Source organism: Thunnus albacares, chromosome 12 (genome assembly GCF_914725855.1).
Source record: "Thunnus albacares chromosome 12, fThuAlb1.1, whole genome shotgun sequence".
NCBI classification, from domain to species: Eukaryota; Metazoa; Chordata; class Actinopteri; order Scombriformes; family Scombridae; genus Thunnus; species Thunnus albacares.
In genome coordinates, this window is record NC_058117.1 from 2,463,213 (window position 1) to 2,482,212 (window position 19,000).

The window sequence follows — 19,000 nt, forward strand, 5'->3', positions numbered from 1 at the left end:
CAAGTCAGTCATGGTCATAAAGCCTGATATGACCCAGCATAGCCTTCAACCAGACATTTTGGTTTGACATTAGAGAAGCTCTGGACTTTGTTTGCATGTGATCAGGGACAGGTGTCTAATTGGGTACAAAATTGGCAACCCCATTGTTTTTCACTGCCATTGCAGAATTCAACAGAAGCTAATCTCGTCATCACTGGCGTCATGTTAAGCCACCGGGGAATGAAAGTAAGTCAGTTAAATGGTCTAGCATGTGTGTGACGTTTTCATATAAACTGCTCTCTCTTACTGAAAGCTTCTGCATTTGTTATACTGAACGCCCAGTGTTGGGTGTTTTTTTTCCACAGACAGCCACAATAAGAACAAGACATTTTCAGCACTACTGCTAACATGAATTTATTCCTCATGGCAACTCTGGTGATGTAACTGATTTTATCCCTGAAAGCACAGGCCATGTTAGGAATACATTCCATTTCCATTTTGCTGATGATCTACATGACTTTGTTTTAAAAAGGTGCCTGTGAGACTAAAAGACTGCAAAATGTTCATGGAAAATCTTCAAGGAAATATTTATTAGGAAATACAGTCACCATGGTTAGACATGAAACATAAATATGATGAAATGGGAACAAACAACTTCACATAACAGCAATCCAGCGACTATATCGCAAGAACAAACACACATTGTGAGAGGATGGTGTGCAAAAGAGAGACAGAGAGAAAGAAAGCATGGAGCGTAGTGGAGTAATTACAGAGAGTGTTGAAACAAAGAAAAAATACTAGTTACTATGATCATGTGCATGTATAGCACATGTTTTAAATGGATTCAGTGCTTTATTTTCAGCTTTCGGCTTGTGAGATCACACACACACACACACACACAGGTGAAGTGGTTAGATGTAGGGCTGTTTTGTTTCTCAGCAAACTCAAACTTTTAAAAGTATTGGAGATGAGATCTCATGTACCTGTCCAGTGGACATGCATGGGGACAGCAGGTTCCTGCAGACTCGGGTATGTTCAGTATTGTTAACATGATTGTCATCCTACACGAAAATCAAAATTTGAGCATATACTGCCAAATGAGTGAAGCCTGTCATGATGTAGCGACAGCTCCTGGTAAGCCATCCTACCCTTGATGGTGCTGCACTCAAATTTATCCCAACGGCTTCGTTGACCCGCTTTGTCCATAAATATGCCAAAAGAAGGGATTCCGGCAAGGCGAAAAGATGCAAAGCAACAGAATGATTGTTATATTCTACATATAAGCTTTTTACCGTAAAGAATATTTGGATGTAACCCGTTTGTAATCACCAACATTTTGATTAGTAATTGTTATTTAATTATATTTTTTTCTGAGTAACTGTAATGGATTACAATAACATTTTATTTTGTAATTTAATTACGTAATGCCATTACATGTTACTAGTTACTCTCCAACACTGGTTCTTCCATACAAAGCTACCCACCACCCCCCCCAGGGGAAGATTATCCTCTCCCATCGCAGGCACAACTGTTGCTCTGTTTTATATGTTGCAGACATTTTCACACATCCATACATGCTGACATCACTGACTGCTGACTTCCACTTTTGCTTCGTTCCTTATTATTCTTTTTATACATAAATATGCTTGTTCATAGCTTGTAAATTCATCTGGTCTTCCATCTTTTTCACAGCCTAGGAGCCAGGCTTTGACAACAGTTATTTCTATGTTGTAATGTAATAAAAATAATAATAATAATAATATGGAGAGTTTTACTTAACAAATACATAAGTAGTTTAATTAAATATCATACCTGCATACCTATTCAAATATTGGCCAACAGCTGACATAAACAAATAAAGGTTGGTCCCTAATAAAGGCCCAGTAGAAACATTGAAGTGTGGTGGTACTGTAATAGTCTACATGGTGATATCAACATAATGTACATCACTAATACCAACAGTCATTCTGCTGTTTCTTTTTAACACGTATACTGATTTTATTTACTGATTAATTCAGAGTGCTTCTACTTTGCCATTTTTTCAGTCAGTGTTACCAGTTTTACAACACTTCATATGGATGTTTCACATTAAAAGCATATCAGGAAAAAGTAAGAATTATGCCGTCTGTGCTGCTGGAATTCTTTTAATATGAAAGATCTATGCAGGAAGTTTTGAATTTTGCTGACAGCAGCTTAACAGCGACTGTAAAAACAGCAAAGGAGAAGCAGCTGGATATACTTCTTAAGTGAAAACATTACTTTTAGAGAAGAGTGGTGAGTATGTTGTGACTAACTGCACTGATGCAATTAGTGCTGTGGAGAAAATTCTCAAGACAACAAGGAGGAAGTGGTGAGTTTGCATTGAACGACGTCAACAGCAAATTAGAATGGAATCAGATCAGAAAACAGGGAAAAGTTTTACAACAATATGATAAAAAAATACAAAAGAATAAAGACTTTAGCCAAATGGACAAAAGGATCACACGGCTTTTGCAGCTGCTAAACCTGTGCAAATGTGACAAAACGTAATTCACAAAGCAGCCGCAAAGGGTGAAATGCACTGCAAACTGCAAACTGCCAAGCAAATAACATCATGGTGCGCCTGTTTCATTTGTATGTATGTAAATTAGGTAATATAAATACATGCAAATAATCCTCGCTGCAAAAACAGTCTAATTCACTAAGACCAGCGCTAATTGCCACACGCAATTAGGGTGGAGTTATTAGCATCTTGTCTTTGATAGTTGGTGTTAACCGCACACACACTCACTCCTCACTCTCTCTTTCTCTCTCTCTCTCTCTCTCTCTTCACATCTTCAAGCTTGTGAGGCTTGACTGATATCAAATTGATATTGAATGATATCAAGGGCAAAATCTTCAGTCATACATTGAGGGGATCAGGTGAGTATGGGGTGGCAGGCTTATCTCAGACTTTCAGCTACTTAAAAATAAGAATGTCCTGACAGCTCTGATGGAGCTCAGGATTCATCCATAAGTGCTGCTTTATTACAAACCATTCCACTGTATAAACCTGAAATCTGTAGATGTAACAGCTGATTTGTGTAGCACAACACTGAACATTAATTACTGTCAGATCCCCGATTGATCCAATGTTAATGAAGTTACTGCTGCTGCGCCACGTGCGTAAAATGCGCACAGCCTCTTTCTCGGGTTAAGAGACGCACTTATTGTTTCAGCTGCTGTACGATGCTGCAGCCAGCTGTGACACACAGCCAGCTGTGGACAACAAACGGAACATCAGTACTGATGTTTCTGCAAAAGCTCGGATACATTCAATGACACCTGAACAACATTATTGTAAGATTCAGACATTAATCTAACAAGTTTCAGACACTGCCTGAGTCACATTACTATTTCACATCTATAACATAAAAAGAGGCAAAACACATGAGTACAAGTTGTTTTGTGATTGTGGAGAGCTCTGTGTGTGCACACCTCTGCTAATTAAAGGTCCTGCTCTGTCTGAGAATTGGATATAAACTGCTTATAAATGCTACATGGGGGGTGTAATGCAAAAGGTACACACACGTGTTTTTGAATGTTAAAACTTACTTACATTCCTGTGTGTTCATGAAAACTGCATTTCAGTGCACTGATGACATACTTATGTGGATAATATTTTCAGACAATACAATTCCTGAGCAGAAGACAGTCAAGAGAAAGGACAGAGAGAGAGAGCATGCAGAGGGAAGGACAGGAGGGGAGAGATGGGGGGGGAGACAGTGGGGGGGTGGGTGGTGTCGGTGGGGCAGAGGAGTGGAAACAGGTGCAAATCCCAGAAAACCCAGAAGTCATCAATCTTCCACTGAGGTGGAACAAGGCGAGCTGCCCCAGTTGGAGCCACACAGAAACTCTCCATGCTGCCAATATATTACTCTCATTCATTTCCATCTATCACCAGCACTTCCTGCACGACCGCAAGAGCAATTTGACTGGAAATATAGATAGATTTTTTTTCTTATTTATTTATTTATTCATGCTTTGCTTTTTTTTCACATAAATTGTGTCAAAACGTTGATATAAAATTGATTTTTTTGGGGGGCCTTCAGTCTACGCAGTAGCCTAGAAAGATCATCACATTTACAGGACAAAAATACTTCCTCTACATCCAGTAATTCAGAATCATTAGTATGACGCTCAGTTAGGATTTTAATCCATTCTGCTTTCTTTTAATGGTAAAGAGGATGTCTCCAGAATTTGACTGGAGTCCACCTGAGGCAAATTCATTTCTGGAGACATCAACAGAAATGTGTCCTTTGGAGGGCAGAGTGGGTCTCACTTTTACCTTGGAATTAAACAAAGGTTGCTGATGATGCAATAAAAACCTTTTATTTTGCTCTGAATCAAACAAACACGTGAAATAATTACTTTTTAACCCCCAGTATTGATTCTGATAGCTAAACTCAGCTGATAACAAGTATTTTCTTCCAATTTTGAAAACCAGTGCAGTGCCCGTTCAAAACATGCCGGGTCGATTGCTTGGCCTCCAGCCACTACTTAATACGGTAGATGTGAGGTGTGAATGAGTATATACACCAACAATATGAAAGAAACTAACATTCTATTATACACAGATGTTATGAATAATAAGTACTCTAATAGTAAATAAATGTTCTTTACTCATTTCAAGTAAAATAAAATACTGTGCATCCTAAAATAAAGTGGATTAATCATATTGGGCTCTTAGATCGTTCCTATTCTCTGTTCCTTCAGTTTGGATTTGAGTGGGTATGTTTGCTCCAAAGATTTGTGCTTTGTCTGTAGTGGTGCTTCAGTCATCACGGTCTCAGTGTGTATGAAACAAACTGGTTTTGAACTGCCCATGGAAGTATTTAGTTTCTTTTTATGCGTGTAACTACAGTCATTGTGTATTGAGCTCTGAGCGCTTCCAAAACACCTACACTCAACAATGTACCTGAACGCATTCCTGTGTAGTCACTTGCTGCTGATCTGTTAAACGTGCTGCTAACGCTTTCTGCTGCTTTCTGTCTGGACACAAGGTAAGAGTGTCCATTCTTAACACAGCAAAACTGACCTGCTCAACAGTACGTTTGTAGTGTTTTATGATTCCAATTACAAAAACTAAACTAAGCTAAACTTTTAGGTAACATTAGTCCTCATTTTCTGAGCTCTTCTCCTTTATCAAACTTTGTTAATCATGTAATAAAATCTATTGAATAATGCTTTGAAACAACCTCTTGTCAAAACGTGTTGAAAATGTCTAGTTTTATAAAGAAAAAAACAAAAAACAAACACACATTGAATAAAGCCTGGTTAATGTTGACTAACGAGGAATGTCAGTGTCAAAACTTCCTGCTTCACAGTAAAGGTGTTCCACTGCTTTCATATTAAAATGCATTTATTGTGAAGGCCATGAAAGTGTAAAAGGAAGGCAATGTCAGTTGATCAGTCCACCACTTTGGTCCAGATTAAAACATGAACTAAACTATTGGATGGATGGACTTTGGTACAGACAGTCATGTTCCCCTCAAGATGAATATCTCTCTATGGTTTATAACCAAATACCTGCAAAACTAACTTCCCATTAGCACAGCTGTACTTTGTGTTTAGTGCTAATTAGCAACTATTATCATGCTAACATGCTAAACTAAGATGGTGAATATGGTAGACTTAGGTTTTGATTTATTTTTAAAGCGTACTTTCTCATCCTTTTGCTTTCTGTATCTTGTGTACAGCACCGTCAAAATTTGGCAGATGCTCGCTATCTCTCCACAGTCAAGGTAGAATTGTATCAATCTGGGAAGGGCCCACTCTTTTAACCTGCTACTGTAGACTTTGTTGCCACTTAAATAGAGTTTGTGTTTGAATGTGTCTGCCCAAAATGATGTCATCCCACTGTGATTTTTCCTGAACCTCTGGGCTTTTTTCGGTCGAGGTCATCTGCCTTTTCTGTTCATTTTATACAAGACAAATAAGGCAACAGGCTTCTGTCTCCAAAATTATCACCTAGTGTGTCAAATCTTGCTTCATTTTGTATCATGAATGCTTTAAATAGTTATTGATGTGGTTCAGGGATTTGAGACGTGGCAAGGACATCATCATACAAATGGTTCACTGATTTGTCCGGCTTCCAGCTGGCAGGTAGAATTGATTCTCTGTGAGGGCGAAGATTCACATTTCAATGATGACGTGATGCACACGGCCAAGAAAAAACCCGTAACAACTGCAAATTTAACACATATCAAAACCCATCACAAAAAGACTAGTTCACTGAAAAAAAGAAAGATAAAAAAGAAAATGCATGAACAGAAAACATGAGGTAGAGACCTTTACAGGGAGTGGTGATTGGAACGTTTGGAATAAGTCAGGACTTGACTTGGAGAAATATGTAATATGTATGTATGTATGTAATATTTTCTCGGACAATATCAGGTGTTCAGCTTCTATAAACAAGCACAGGTAACATTGACAACGGACCCAACATGCACATTAATAGCGATAAGCTGTCACGTCTCACCAACTAACTTAGAAACATCTCAAATGATATTCAAACAACATTTGAAGCATTTTCATTTGACAGTATGATGTTAAACAGGCACAGAGATGAAAACATTTTCAGGTGATCCACTATATTGCTATAAACAACAGAAATCCAGAGATCCCCTTGCATGCATTCCACCTTAAACTAATAGGACATTTGTGTCAGGTGGGACGTGGAACTGCATGTCAAGGTACTTATTCTCAGTAGTTTCTCCTTGATCTACACAAGCTTGGATTCTACCTCATTTGTACATTGCTTTGGACAAAAGCGTCCGCCAAATGAATACATTTAAAATATAAATGTGAAAAGCAGACAATGTTACACAATCAAACATGGAGACAGTATGAGAAACTTTTTGCTGATGGTGACTGCAAGTCATATGTGCGGTGGTATAAAAATATTTCAGTTATTATGTTGGTATCATCTTGTGCAACATAAAGGATTGTAGTCTGTAAAGGGAGGAATAAATAAAACTCACCCAAAGGATGGTGAACTTCTTTATGACCTACCAAGAGTAGACAGGAGGCTGAAAAGCAACAAAAATACAATTTACTTCAATGGAGTCCAGCTTAATTTCATTATTCAAAATAGAAATAAAATCCACACTAAATCCAAACATCTGCACTTCAGATGTGACAAGACTTCTTGGGAACGCACACTTAAAGTCAGCAAGAGCTGAGGGCTGTCCACATCCACTATTTCAAAAGGGGCCTCAACTAGACTTTGCTCAGAAAATTACCCATAATCCACAGCAATAAGGAAGTGGCAATGTTTTATCAATATTATATCATCATTATAATGATATTTATCATATTATATCATATCATATATGTGAGGCCCTGCACCTGACAGTGATGTAGTCGCATAGGCTATAGTGATATTAAGAGAGAATCAGAACAAATATTCATATTGATACAGTTTTCAACATACTGAGCACACTGATGGGGGGCAGTAGAGAAGTGAATAATGAATCATTTGGAAAGTTTTTATCCTTTTTTTGCTGTGTGTTATGTTGTTTATTGAAATGAAAGCATGTGAGACGTTTAGAGGGAAAAATCACTATTTGGTGGAGCTGTTAACAACTCATAGACATGTGAAATGGGACCCCGACTACACACTGCTTTTTATAAGACATCAAAAGCCAAAAAGATTGGAAACCACTGGTTTCATCTTCAACAATGTGTTGTATTTTAAAAGCTTGTTTTATTATCCATTGTGTCAAATCTTCATCTGAAAAGTAACTAAAGCTGTAACTTAAGCAAATAAATGTAGTGGAGTGGAAGTATAAAGTAGCATCACATGGAAATACTCAAGTAAAGAACAAGTACCTCAAAATTGCACTTAAGTACAGTACTTGAGTAAATGTACTTAGTTACATTCTACCACTGGAGCTTAGATTCTTCCAGGCTGTGTTCTTTGAAAGGAGGTTAGCTAAGATGCAAGCCACCTCTTTATGCCAGGCTTAGTTTTTCCCTGGAGGTGCCCCAATTGAAGCTCCAGTCAACCAGCAGAGCTTTAGGAGATAACCAGTAAGGATTTGACTCTTTCCTGTGACAGGGCCAAGCACTCAGAGGATGATGCTGCTGCCGAAGTTGAATAACACTGTTAGGTTGCACTCTGTTATCATTAGTGATGCTCTACTGTCTTTATCTAACACCAGTAATCCCATTATGAATAACCAACTGTGTGTTCATCTGTTGCTGTGGGCAAACACTGCTGAATTAGCAGTGACATCACTGCTGTTCACATCTGGCTGCTCCAGTGGGGCATGAAGTCAGGACCAGAATCTTTACATTAAAATGCAACGCAGGTCAAACTGTACTGACTGATGTATTGCATGTTATTACTATGTGCATTATGGGTTAGCGGCCCCAGCCTCTCTTCCACTATTTCTTACTACTACTTCCTTATTTTCTTAATCATGTGGCATCATTCAATTATGTTCATATCAATCCTTATAACATTGAGTTCATTTAAAATAAATCAGATACAGTATAGACAAAATGATAAACTTAGAAGAAGGGGAAAAAAAAAAAAAACTTTTATAGTTGACTTTTGTATTTTCAGAGCAGTTTCAAGCCACATTTATGTTTGGATGTCTGCAAATGCAACTTTCATCTGAACACACAGATCTGATGTTTCTGGTCATTGCACCATGCATCCTCACCAGGATCCACACAACCCTCTGAACTGAGTAGCAGTAGCAGCAATAACAGTAGGAGCAATTTTAAAGCCCATGCTGAAACCAGGGCTCCTCTCGTTTCTTCTTCACCTTTATAATGTGATTTATTCATTGCAGGCTTCTACATATGCATCAATAAGCAATAACTTTAGTCATTATTTCTGCTGCTATGTGTCCGGTGCAGATGGTGATTTGACTGTGTGGGCTGTGGTTGTTGCTTAGTTATGTGGTTGTTTACTCTTGCACGGCATTAGAAATGGGCAACTTTTATAATAAGATGTCAACAAGTGTTTAAATAATCTGACATTAGACCTGTGGTGTAAACAGCCACAGACTAACACAGTGGAGGAAATGCATAAATTTAGTAAAAACCAACAACATTAAACTGTACTTCACAGTGTTAAGAGGCAGTGATTAATGTTAATATGCATAAGTAGGCTTTATTTAGCTTTAATGTTATATTACATAGCCAGTAGTGGACATTACTGTCCACATACTTTTGGTCTAGGTCTGTTTTTTATGGTTTCGCTAGACCCCTCAGTTCCAGTGAAGAGGCATCTGATTGTTACAGCATATAATGATATTTTAGACAAGTATGTGCTTTCAGCTGTGGCAGCACTTTATGTTTTGGTCTTTACAGAAATGGTCTCCCTAGTTTTTCCCACTTTTTTATTCAACATATTTGGGATGAACTGGAACACAGCCAGGCCTTATCACAGTGACACACCTATAGCACGTTTAGCAATTCTCATTTATTTAAGGATCTAAGTTCATTCTTGAGCTCGGAAATGGTAGCAATCCCAACTCAAGGTCCACTTACTAGCTTTGTCTGGAGCTTTCAACAGCTTTTTAAGCCAGCACAAATGAAAAGTCCAAAGAGTGCTATAGATGAAGCTATTGAGCTCCCATGTGTCGACCAGACCACCAGACAAGAACATTAGTATTGGGTGATTCCACAAACCCCTGATTGTGTTTGGCGACAGTGCATCCAAAGCCACTGTTTTGTTAAATTATTTCTTTCTACGATGTCTGTGCATGGCAACTATGTTGTGATTAAGGCTAGAGAAAGGTTGTGGCAAATAAAGTATCATTAAGGTATGGTTAGATTTGGACAGCAAAAACACTTTGCTAAGTTAAGGAAAGATTGTGGTTACAGCTTTTTTTTTTTTTTTTTTTTAAAAAAGGCACATGTTATGTGCAGGTTTGTAAACAGGAGGCAAATTCTGGTCTTCGTGCATGGAGGACAGATGTGCTACCTGGCCATCCATCTACTTTACTTTAAAGGGCACACATCTCCCTGAACTGGCACTAAATGTTATAAATAAATTGTGGGGTGCAAAATAATTGTACAGTATGGATGTAATTCCAAAGATACTGGGTTGCATGCCAACAGATCCATCTCCAAGACAACTGAGCAACCTCCGTCCACTGATGAAGACTGTGTGAGTGAGCTTGAAGCTCTGGAAAAAGCTAGTCAGTGGACCTTAAATTGGGATAATCTGGTCAAACTAATATTTCTAAGGTCAAGAATGAATTTTGATGCTTAAATCACAAATGCTCTGTGTCTGAATGGGAGCAAATCAATGCAGCCAGGTCCCAAAATCTAGTGCAAAGCCTTCTCAGACATAAAGGACCATTATGATAAGAATGCATCTGGTATTCATAATGTCTCTTTTAAACCAAATCCATCTGTTAACACCAACTTTTACACTGGAATCAAAATCTCATAGCAGGTTGATCTTATGTAGAGGTAAGTCAGTATAAGTCCTCAAATTCTTAAATTCTACAAACAAGACCCAGATGTTATCCACCAGAAATCAGAGCCACTTATTATATTCTAACTTTACACAGGCAAAAGACATATCCATCTGTCTAACAAAAAATGAGCTCAGTCCAAGACTGAACTCCACTTCTGATAATTTATTTAGCACATGCAGACATTTCAGACAAGACGCCATCCTTCAGTGTGCTGCTGTCAACCCTGTTTGTCATAGGTGTGCATGTAGTTACAGTATAATCAGGCTGAGGCGTATAAAAAAGCCTTCCAGTATAAGTCTAATTTAATGTGTGTTCCTGCATTATTGCTATAATTTTATCTTGTGTTGTGTTCTACAAGTTTTCATCTGTTTCTGAAATTATTACACAACTACTTATTACAAACAAATGTGGTGATGGTGAGTGATGTTGTAGGCACAATTGCTGTCATTCCCCCTGAATGGGAGTATATCATTAGTTTATTTCAGTGTTGCCTCCTGCTGCTGTCAAAGTCAAATCTGCTGTCCATTGAGCTGCTCCCATCTTCAAACCCTAGCTTACCACAATATATATATATATATATATATATATATATATATATATATATATATATATATATATATATATATATATATATATATATATATATATATATATATATATATATATAATACACCAATGCAAAGAAATATACTACAAATGTATCTAACATGCAAGCAAAAGTACAGTATACCAGTACAATTCATACATTAACAATAAAAGAAATCAAATCAATAAATCAAATAATTGTCCCGTCTGTGAAATTATAGAAAATAGAGAAAACTGCCCCAAGATGTTCTGATCTGAACAAACATTTTACATTAATCAATATATGCAAATGGCTAAACTCAGATGTATAACAATTCAAAGATTTGTTTCATGAAAAATTGCAATGAAAGTCCTTCATTGATTTAAGAACAGAGTGTTGCATTCCTAACTCGAGATGTTGTCCCTTCACTTATCAAAGAACATATGTTGACTCCTGGATTCTCTGAAGTAGAGGAAATATCAATGTATTCAATTACAATTAAAAGTAAAATTAGTGAATTTTTTGATATTCTATCTAAAGGAGGTCATTCATCTTTCCTAACTCTATTAAAGATTTGGGAAAAAGATCTAGGGATGGCTTTAGATGAAAATACCTGGCTAAACATTTGTGAAAGATTTACAAGATCATTTACAAGTAACAAAATCAAGGAAGTTCATTTTTAGATTTATCCATAAATTCTATCTCACTCCTGTAAAGATGCACCAAATTTCCAAAAATAATTCATCAAACTGTCCTAGATGTAAAACTAAAGACAGAACATTTATGCATCTGTTGTGGCAATGCCATCTGTTCTCGAATTCAATTCATTCCTTTATTAAATCGGTTTTGGAAACAGAATTTGATTGAAACCCTTGTTTCTATTTATTAAATGATATGCCAGATTTTCAATTAGATCTTTTCTGAGGGTATACATGCAATGTATTTGGTCCTTCATTACATGTATAGTGTTGTGGTCATTGATATGCTGTAAGTGTAATCTAAATATACTTAAGTACACACCTCAGACTTTTACAAACATAGGTTGTACTTTAGGGAATTTCTTAAAAATATACTATTTTGGTAGGCAAAAGTAACCAAGAACACATCAATAGTATAATTTCATTATATTTAAGCACATCTTTCAATTTAACACAACTTTAGTATAATTTATATATATATATATATATATATATATATATATATATATACACTAAGGCACACTAAGGTATATAAAGTGCGATTTCAAAAAATATACTTCAGTATACTTTTTGTTTGTTTGTTTGTTTTTATTTTGTTTTGTTTACTTGGGCATATGGGGGTGGAGGGAAGGGATGGGGGATATGAGGATACTCAGTGTACAGTTATGCTGTATATTTATCGATTGATGCTGGTTATTGTACACTCTGTGGAAGTAAAAAAGATGTTGAAAAAAAAATAAACTAAAAAAAATAAAGAACTGAAGCAAATCATCACATTTAAGAAGCTACAACCAGAGAATGTTTGCCATTTGTACTTGGTAATTAATCAATTATCAGATTATCAGTTAATGACAAATGTTCTGTTGGTTACCTAATTATATCAGCTCTATTTAAACAAGTGACAGTCCCTGATTTAATCCTGCTGGCATGAACATATCCAAAAACATTCTTTATTGTTGATTTAGTTCTCTTGTGGAGTTTTTGTTGCTTCATTGCCCATTTATTCAAATTACTTACAGTGTGGTTGTAGCTGTTCAAGTGTCTCATGACTGCTTTTTCATCACAGTTGCTAAGAGAACGTTTCTCACTCACACAGTGGCCTTTTAGAAAATATACTACACGAGTTTGTGACACAATTTCGTGTCCCTATTATCTCAACATCAACTCAAGTAATCTCTCATCACAAGAGTCTTTCAGAGGAATATTCACTGTTATTCAATAACGAGAGTAGCTGTTTGTCTCCTCCAAAGCTTCCTTTTTATTTTATTTAGCTCATTTCTGCAGTAAATATATTTTTTGCTTGAAACATCAGAGAGATGTCTGGAGAGTGACCTACGTATGTGTAGAGTAGTCTTGGATATTTCATTATTTGTTGTCTGACTTTTGAAGATTTATTGAAGATCTGAGGAATTCTTGTATCCTGCTACAATGAATGAATGCTAAGTTGAACACATTTTATGTCCCAACTTAAAGCTGCACCAATCGATATTTTATATTAAAACAGGAAAAAGAAATACTACATATATTGTGAAAGGGGTTTGTCGTAGTGACAGAAAATTATCACCATACTGCAGTTCACCTCAGCTCTATGAATGTTTTAGCGTCTTTTAGCTCATTGTTTTGGTTTTAAAGCAACTTCACTGTTTTGATTCATTCTCACAGCTCTCATCAACCTCATTTCCAGCAGGCAGCCACTGTAAACTTCCTGTCCACCCCAAACTGCAGACAGACAAAGTTAGAGACATACTGGAGCATTTAACTGCAATAGAGATATTTCCCTCAGGAGTTGGTGGAGAACAGTACAGAAGTAAAAGCAGAATAACAAACATGACCTCAAATGAATGCTAATATTAACTGTGTCTGCTGGATGGTTACTAACACATTCAGCTTTTAAGCCTTTACAGCTTTTTGCACTGCAAACAAGTGCCAGAAAAATCCAGTTAATGCAGTTTTAAGTGCGACATCAAAAACAAAGCAAACATAATATAAGAATTATCATCAAATGTTTTGTGATTTTACTGTCATCTGTTTTTTCCTGTATGATTTGTTTGTTTCCAGTTAGGTCCCAACCAGCTTCCAATCCATTTATTATGTTCCATCTAGTGCTGCAGCTAACGATTATTCATCATTATTGATTGGTCTGTCGATTATTTTCTCAATCAATTAGTTGTTTGGTCTATAAAATTGTGAAAAATGTCAATCAATATTTCCCGAAGCCTAACGTGATGCCCTCAAAATATCTTGTTTTGTCCCGACCAACAGTCCACAATCCAAAGATATTCAGTTTACTGTCACAGAAGACTAAAGAAACCAGAAAATATTCACATTTGAGAAGCTGAAATCAGAGAATTTGCAGCTCTAGTTCCTTCTTATATGAAGAAATTCATACTTACTGCATATCCATAAATGCAGCCTCACATTGTACATGTTTATTATTATCTTCTCATAAATATCGTGAATGTACAACAAATATTCTAACAGTATCATAATTATTTGACAGGTTAGCCATTTTCCAAGTGTGTATGTATGTAATTATTATAGTATCCTTCCATAAATAACTTTTTTTTGATGTAATGATTATTAATATATATGTTATACAATCAGATAAGTGACACATTATTCTCCACAGTAAGGTATCAACATAGATAATGTAACAATATCATCATGTACATTTATTCTGACATTACTAGGACTATACTTTATCACATATGTAAGGGATTTTGTATTACATCATTGGGGAATGTCTTTATTCATGAAGACTGTATGAGCTTAAAGATGCATTCCGTAATTTTCCTCTCAGCCCACCGTCGTTACCATAAGAAGCTCACCACGGCTCACAGTTGAGCTTTAAAAGATCAACACCGAGCTAGGAGGTTGTATCGGAGTTTTGTATGGTCCTATAACAAAATAAGGAAATGTGTCTTTAAGGGGACGTTATTGCGAGAGCAGGTAATGTTGACTTTCATTTAACGCTGTTAGAGTTTCACCTTTGTGTGCTCACCAACTAATCTGCTACATTGCATTCTAACTTCTCCTGCCTACTAACCCTATTATTATCAAGCCCTATAGCCGGCGAAACGAAGGCTGCACTTCCTGAGAACAAACTGCTTTCAAGCTTCATATCACACAATCATAAACTGGTCATCAGGATTAAAACACAGGCATGTTCTTCCACAGTGAGTGAACAGGCTTTCCTGTTTAGGAATGCGCAACATGTCCTGATTGCAGCGCCTCTACTGTAGCTGTCACTTCTTTAATTGATTTAAGAGAACCCTGAAGCTCCCCAACCCCCCTTCCCTCCCGGCTTACTGTCCCACCTCTCATGTTAAATACTTCAGGAATAACCTCGATACTTGGCAACACATGAAATAAACCATCATTAAGAGAGAGAAGTGTACCAAAGAGACTTGGTTTTTTTATAAATGTGGAGTGTTAGAGTCAGTGCCCTTTGGTACATTTTCTCATCAACATGCTGTGTTAGGAGTGAAAAGAAGAGCCAGTTACCTCACACAAGCCTCTCAGTGTCCCTCCGTACTGCTGCTGAGTATATTAAGTCCAAATATTTCATCTAACTCTGTCTGCGCTGAGTCCGCTCTCTCCGCTCACCCTGTTGAACTAAAAAGCACGCTCTATCTGCCCCTCGCCCTCTCTTCTCTTCTCTGCGTATCCTCTAAGCTCTCTCTCTCTCTCTTTCCCTCTAAGTCCCTCCCTCTCTCTGCCTCTTTCTCTATCATACATCCCTTGACCCCCCCCCCCCCTCCCCTCCCCTCCCTCCCATCCTCTCTCTCTCTCTTTCTTTCTCTCTCTCTCTCTCTCTCTCTGTCCCTTGATGTACTTCCATCCAATCCCTCCCTGCTGTTTACTCTCTAGATTTCTCTCTCAAATACCAATTTGCTTCAATGGCAGAAATGTTAATTAAGGAAACCGTTGTCATAACAAATTGTACAAGACTTACTATGTAAGTATAACAATTCAGAATTTTTAAGATAATACTTTAGCATTATGGGAAAAGAGTAGAAGATCAATATCTATTTCATTTCTATACATTAAAGCTGCATTCACACCATGTCCCGCACAATGGCAAGTTCTGAAAACCACTTGGGAGTGTTCATACATTAGTTCAAGATGGATGCCCCATTGCTAGTTTTGTATCTGTATCTGTATCTGTCACAACAGATAAATATGTAAGGGGATAATGTACAGCGAGCAGGTCATTATTGTGAAATTAACCCCCGACAGGGTGACGCAGGTGCTCGCTTTACATTATCCCGCTTATTACCTGGCTATTTACTAAAGAAATCAATAATCTGACACAAAATATTGATTTAAAAAATGATTTTATTTATTTAAAAAAATGAGATTAGATTCTATGAATGGAACTGTGTGCATAGCAACATAAACATCTATGAAAACTTTGTAGCCTTCTTAAGATCAGGACGTTTCTGTCGTTCTTCTATATGTTTCCCTCTTGCTGGGGCTTTGCAGTTGACACACCTGGAAACACAATTGTTACTGATATTACAACTGGTAACAATAATACTATTATCACTACTGCCTATCGCTTAAGTTAGGATTGGAGGACAGGATCTTGCTCCACTTTGCCCTCTGTGTGATAGTAGGGTGTCGTGAATGAGATGCAGTTGGTGCTTTTACTTCTTTCTGTGGATTGATATTACTGGACATTGTCCTCTAGAGTCTATGATCACAACTGCGTCCATAGCAACGATCGGTTATTCATAGCAGCGGTCTGCTATTCAGAAAATAATAGACTGTAAAATGGCGTAATTGACCAACAGAATGGAGTATTCAACAAAGCAGTGCAATAAGCTATATTAGCTATTTGTGTAGCAGTTCATTAAAAAGTGAAACCAGATGCAGAAAACAGTGTAGAGATCATTTTTATTCAGCTGAACTGATTCAATTAGCGTTAATATTGGATTTTCTGAAGATGTAACTGCTGGCAATGGCAGCTTTGCAGCCAAATTGTCACCAGTTTGTTGACACTTCTGTAGTTCTTGTCAACAAGATGTCATAGCTGTTAGGAATTCCTGATATCTCCAAATCTAAATGGGAGGCTTACATAAATGTTTTTTTTCCATAATGGTCAGTATGATATACTAATTACTGAGCTGCTGTCAGGGAGAGTTTAGCTTAGGATAAAGACTGGAGCCAAGGGGGTACAGTTAGCTTGTTGTGTTGTTAGCATGTATAGCATGTAGACTGTATATAAAGATGGACGAATGGCAAAGGAAAGCCAAAATATTGCATTTATGAGAGCCGTCAACTTGCTTGAGTGACATCATTTGCAACCAGAGTCTGCGCAGTAGAGTCGAGGGGGCGGGTCGATGGCCCGAAGGACACGCCCCTTTAACTTGACTGACAGCTGTCAAGAGCCAAGTGAACCCAGAGCCACGATGAAGATAAACCAACAAAACCGGCCAGTAACCACCAGCTATAGCTAGTAGTGAATCACCAATGAAAATGTAGATTAATGTCTTCCATCAGAAACTGCTGTGGTCACTCAGCTCATCTGCTGCGTCTGACGGAGCTTTGTGAGTGGCTGTCAATCACCGCTGTCAATCATGACGTCACATCCCCTTTTCATAGCATCGCTAACTAATTAAAAACAAACCTATCAGAAAATGAGCACTTGAACATACATCAGCGTGATAAGAACTACCTAAAATGACAGAAATCATCTTTGGGAAAAATGTATTTGACATGCACTTTGATTTTCTTGTCTGGTCCATGTCCCGTTTATGACCTATATTAAAACCAGCCACCAGGGGGCGAAAGAGATATTTTGGCTTCACTGGGGAGCTGTCATGTTGTCCATCTTTATATACAGCCTATGGTTGTTATCAACTACTCTAAAGATGTGTTCAGACTTGTAGAAAGTTTTTGTAGAAAATGTTCAATGTTCAGTGTTTTTACCTGTAATCTCCGGGTCCGTTTGTCCTGGAGAGGAGGAGACCTCTGCGGGTAATTCGACTCCCGGTAAAAACATCTCGAATGATTAATACTGGAGTAATCCTATCCCAGTGAAGCTTGTTATTTAACAACGAAGGCAACAACTCCCATGATCCCTTGCTACTTCACGCCGTCATCACACTCCGTCCTTTGTTATTGTTTTGATTGAGAGACCCCTAGTGGCTGAAATTACATATTGTGCGTTTAAGCATTATCGCTCTGCCAGCTGTTTTGCTGTATTGTAGCTAAGATGCTATTAGCTGCATAGAAGTGCTAGGTAAATGGCACGATACTCCTACTAAAACCACAAAGTATTGCTTTTATATTACTGTTTATGTCTGACTTAGCCAAAGGAAATAAAACGTATTAGTCAGTCAGCTTTACAATTGCTGGTAGAAGCAATTTAAAACTTTGAACAGAGCCAGGCTAGCTGTTTCCGCTGTGTTTGTCCGCTACAATGGCGTCTACCAAAGAGTTACTTACACACATACAAGATAATACATCGGCGTTGTGGTTGTTCCACAGAAACTGTTACTGTTGACTTTTATTCAATTTTAAGCCACATTTTCATGATAAATTTAGGTTGCTTTTAACTATATCTTTTAGCCGAAAGAAGGATTTTAGTCATTGGATGTCTAGATCTTAAGTTACCAGAGAAATAAACTGGGCAAACGTTAGCAGCAGCTCGGCTAACAGCCCCTCCAGGAAGTCCGGTGGTCACCGAACATCGTCGGAGAAACGCTGATTTTTTTTTTTTTTTTTTTTTTTTTGGTAAAACAGCTTTAATTAGTATTTTAACGATTTTAATCTGTGTGTACGCTTCTTTCTGGAGAGGAGAAGACCTCTGTAGACAATTCGGCTCCCAGGAGAAACCAGCAGTTAGCAGTAGCTCGGCTAACAGCCCGTACCGGACGTCCGGTGTTCGCCGTACATCGTCGGAGAAACACTATTTTTTTTAGGTGAAACAGCTTTATTCATTGTTTTTACCTGTAATCTCCGGGTCTGTTTGTTCTGGAGAGGAGGAGACCTCTGTGGGTAATTCGGCTCCCGGTAAAAACATCTCGAATGATTAATACTGGAGTAATCCTATCCCAGTGAAGCTTGTTATTTAACAACGAAGGCAACAACTCCCATGATCCCTTGCTACTTCACACCGTCATCACACTCCGTCCTTTGTTATTGTTTTGATTGAGAGACCCCTAGTGGCTGAAATTACATATTGTGCGTTTAAGCATTATCGCTCTGCCAGCTGTTTTGCTGTATTGTAGCTAAGATGCTATTAGCTGCATAGAAGTGCTAGGTAAATGGCACGATACTCCTACTAA

General features: G+C 37.6%; 1 protein-coding gene across 4 annotated transcripts in view; it reads right to left on the reverse strand.

The window, feature by feature from the left end:
* Window positions 1-18,678, reverse strand: part of LOC122994302 (cadherin-12-like) — a 130,522-nt gene extending 111,844 nt beyond the window's left edge. For 2 of the 4 annotated variants that reach the window (XM_044368912.1, XM_044368915.1), the window contains exons 1-2: window positions 18,663-18,678; window positions 6,981-7,028 (exon numbers count right to left, since the gene is read on the reverse strand). The gene's annotated coding sequence lies outside the window, so the exon portion shown is untranslated. Of the gene's footprint in view, window positions 1-6,980; window positions 7,029-15,209; window positions 15,326-17,639; window positions 17,663-18,662 lie in introns of those variants that run through there. The other 2 variants (XM_044368913.1, XM_044368914.1) reach the window with 2 other exon arrangements.
* Window positions 18,679-19,000: the final 322 nt, after the last annotated feature.